This window comes from Peromyscus maniculatus, chromosome 14 (genome assembly GCF_049852395.1).
Source record: "Peromyscus maniculatus bairdii isolate BWxNUB_F1_BW_parent chromosome 14, HU_Pman_BW_mat_3.1, whole genome shotgun sequence".
Classification (NCBI taxonomy): domain Eukaryota; kingdom Metazoa; phylum Chordata; class Mammalia; order Rodentia; family Cricetidae; genus Peromyscus; species Peromyscus maniculatus.
Window position 1 is genome coordinate 69242313 of NC_134865.1, and position 3651 is coordinate 69245963.

Below are 3651 nucleotides of genomic sequence, written 5' to 3' on the forward strand. Positions count from 1 at the left end.
GTGACTTAATCCCTGCACCAAATACCAGCCCCCAGCAGTTACAGAGCACAGCAGGCTAGAGAAGTTGAATCTGGCATAAGACCCAGACCACCTGGGCCACCTTGGGGCTGAGTTCCCTGTGCACCCCCCTTCTGCTGAGACCTTCAGCACAATGAGGGGCAGCAATGAGAACCAGAAATGACATTTGAGCTTGAGCCTTTCCTAGGGAAATAAATCACTGTGGAAAGATAAACTTGGAAAACTGATTTTCTCTTTTTGTTTTCCTGAATATCCCTTCAGAGGCAGAGAAGTTCACAACAGCTGCATTCAAAAAGCATTAACTTGGAGGCCAGATTCAAAGAGCAGAATAAAATTGCAGTTAAGGATTAAACCACTAAAAGCTTTGGGTAGGATCTCTCTCACATTGGTGCAAGTCAGTTCAAAAACAACTATGTGGGACACTCCTTGGAGCTGGGCCTCCCAGTGGTGGAGAGCTTGGCTCCTTCCAGAGCAGCATGTGTCTTTCTTATCGTATTAATGTTGGAAGCATCAGTGGTCTTTCCCAGATGTGGATTCTGTGTGCTATAATTCTGACCTGCCAAGTAAGATATTGCTACTAGTGCAGCATCGGCAAGGATGTTTGGGGGCCAACCAACTGCTTTCCAACTGGATTGTAGGCCTGCTCCATTATACACAATATGTACTTGGTATTGGAAACTTTGTCAAAGCCTATGGCTGAGGAGTCATGGGCTCTATGTACTACTGATATTTTTCCACATGAGCACACACCCAACTGCCTCCTAAATGCTGATGTTTATACTCACATAATACTGTTTCTCTTAATCTGGAAGAGAGAATCTTGTTTTCAGAATGTAACGGTTAATACAGAGATTCACAACTGGTAGAAGAGCTGAGAACGGGTGATCGATGGCTGACCACTAAAAAGAACATCTGTCTCTCCCTCTCCAAGGTGCAGAGAACATCACAGGAAAGGAAGTAGAAAGATTGTAATAGCAAGAGGAAGGAGAGGACATGACACACTGTCTTCTGGATGTGGCACAGCCATCACAATCACACAGAACTGTCCCTACCTGCATAAAAAGAAAAGGACATGGGGCAGAAGCATGAATGGGTTGGAATAAGAAGGAAGCTAGGAAGAATGGGAAAGGGATGTGAGAGGGTATTGGGGGATGAATATAATTACCTACAACACAGTCTATACACATATGAAATTATAAAAAATAAAACATAGAAAAGTGACTGTGTTTGGGTTTCTAATGTGTATCCCCGAAGACACATCTCTGGGGTTTCTCTTTTCTGGATATGGAACCGTTTTTATTTCAAAATGAAAAGGGGGGATTTGAACGAAGCAGGAGACGGGGGACCCGTTAGCACCACTTATTTGTTATGTTGAGGAAAACACATTACAGCCGAAAGCAGTAGAAATTGTGTTTGGGAAAAAACCCAAAAGAAGGCTTGGTGACGATTGTGTGAACAGAAGCAGAACATCCTGAAGGGATTCTTGGAAACTCTCAAGGGAGGAAGTGCAAGAGGGAGATAGGGAAGGAAGTCAATAATGACTGGGTCCCTAAGGAAATTTCCAGCATGAGCAACCAAGGTCACTATTACCAGAGAAATCTCAAGGCTAGCATAGAGCATTCACTGACGTCATCCCAGCTGAAGAGCTAAGACGTTGGTCCTGAACATTCCTTGTCTATCACCAATAACTACATCTGGATCCCCGAGGCAACGTACTGGCTGGTCCTGCCCACTGGCTGTGAGTCCCATGCCAAGATGAAATCCCTTCGGTAGAGAATGGCAGGTGCTTCTGGCCAATGACCTTAAGCCAATGGAAAGGAATACTCAGGAAATGAGAGGGCACCAAACGAGAGGCCACAAAGTAAGGGCCCATGTGTACATTATAGCCCACATGTACATTTTGTGTCTATGTATCCGAAGTCATAGTATCACTAGTATCCACATATCATGGCAGATGGTAATGGATGAAAGCATTTCTCAGTAAACCCAGTGGAAAGAAGTGAAGGTGTCCAGAGCAATTGTCCAATAAAATGAAAACACCATTGGCCACAAGAAAGCAGGTAGAAGTGGGGGGAACTGTAGGAAACTTCTTGCCCCCCATTTGTAGGTTATTCTTTAGCAAAACAAAAGGGGCAATTTCCCACACAAGTATGCCATCTGTGTCCCAACAGAGACCTAATTATACTTGAGAAGAAACACATTGCCACTGGGTAAAGATGAGAATGCATCCTGGAGTTAGAAACGGAATCGTGTTTCAAGTAGCCTCACGAAGTATATGGTCTTAAATAACCACATTCTAAATAGAAACGTAAGAAAAGGGATCCTAGAGAAGGTGATAAATGGTCCATATATGATTTGACAGCCATTCCATCAGTGGGCATGGGTGTAATTTACCACTGACCCCATGGTTCCATAAAATGAGAGCACGCTGCTAGTCACAGTGCAGAAAGTGGGAAAAGACCATAGAAAGATCTGGAAATCATGTTATTTTTAAATCACTTGTGATTAAGAAGAATTTAGCAAAGAGATCTATTCAGACACTTGTCAGAGTTGTACAGGGAAAAATATACCCCTATTACTCCAAGGCTCACATTTCCCTCCCCTAGATAACTTCTAAAAATGGTATGTGGGCTTCTCTTTAGACTGAATTGCATCCTCACTCAGAATTCCTGTGTTGGTTTCATAACAGTGATTATATTTGAACACAGGGTCTCTAAAGAGGGGCAGTTAAGTTCAAATGAAGCCATCTGAATAAGCCCTAACCTAATATGACAGCTCCCCTTTGAGAAGCGATTAGGATACATAGAGACAGCAGGGATGTGTACACAGAAGCAAGACCACACCAGGTCACGGTTAAACAGTGGCCATCTGACCACAAATTTGAAAGAGAGTAAGGAGATATATATGGGAAAGTTTTGGAGAAAGGAAAGGGAAGAGGGAATGATATCATTATAATCTCAAATTATAATTATAATCTCAAAAAGTTTTAAGAAAGCAGCCCTCTGAACAGCATGAAGAGAAGAGAAGCATCAGAATGAAACTGACCCTTCTGATACCTTGAACTTGGACCTCTAGCCTGGAAAACCACACACACACACACACACACACACACACACACACACACACACACACACACACACAATCCATTTCCACTACTTAAACTCCACAGCCTGTGTTATTCTCTTATGGCACACCTAGAGCAGAGATACGGCTTCCTTAAAGAACTCTTCTAAACCCCTGGCAATGGGCAAAGAGACACCTTGTTGTGGTGGTGTTCTTCTGTCAGTCAGAAGCAGAGCAGATGGCAGTCCTTTGTTCACCTGAGCTTGATGCCTGGCTTGGTGGCCAAAGCTGTTTCATGCCTAAGGCACATTTAAAAAAATTTTTTTTCTGTATCTATTCAATACATAACAATGGAGTGTTTATTTGCTTTTGTACATAACAATCAACCAACAATAAGCATTGCTTTATGACTTGCCATTGTCACTTGATATTACATCTTAGAAATGGTTTCAAATCAACATCTATATGTGTAAGTGAGTCTTTTCAACTCTACCATATCCTATGGTGCAGAATTCATTAGTCATATACAATGGGGAAATCTAGCTTGTAACTATTAAAAATGTCATGCCT

General features: G+C 42.4%; 1 non-coding gene across 1 annotated transcript; it reads left to right on the forward strand.

Moving 5' to 3' along the window:
* The first annotated feature begins 3250 nt into the window (after positions 1-3250).
* On the forward strand, positions 3251-3393 carry LOC121822612 (small nucleolar RNA SNORA48). The gene has a single exon (XR_006063791.1). It is a non-coding gene; the product is annotated as a small nucleolar RNA SNORA48 (small nucleolar RNA).
* The last annotated feature ends 258 nt before the right edge of the window (positions 3394-3651 follow it).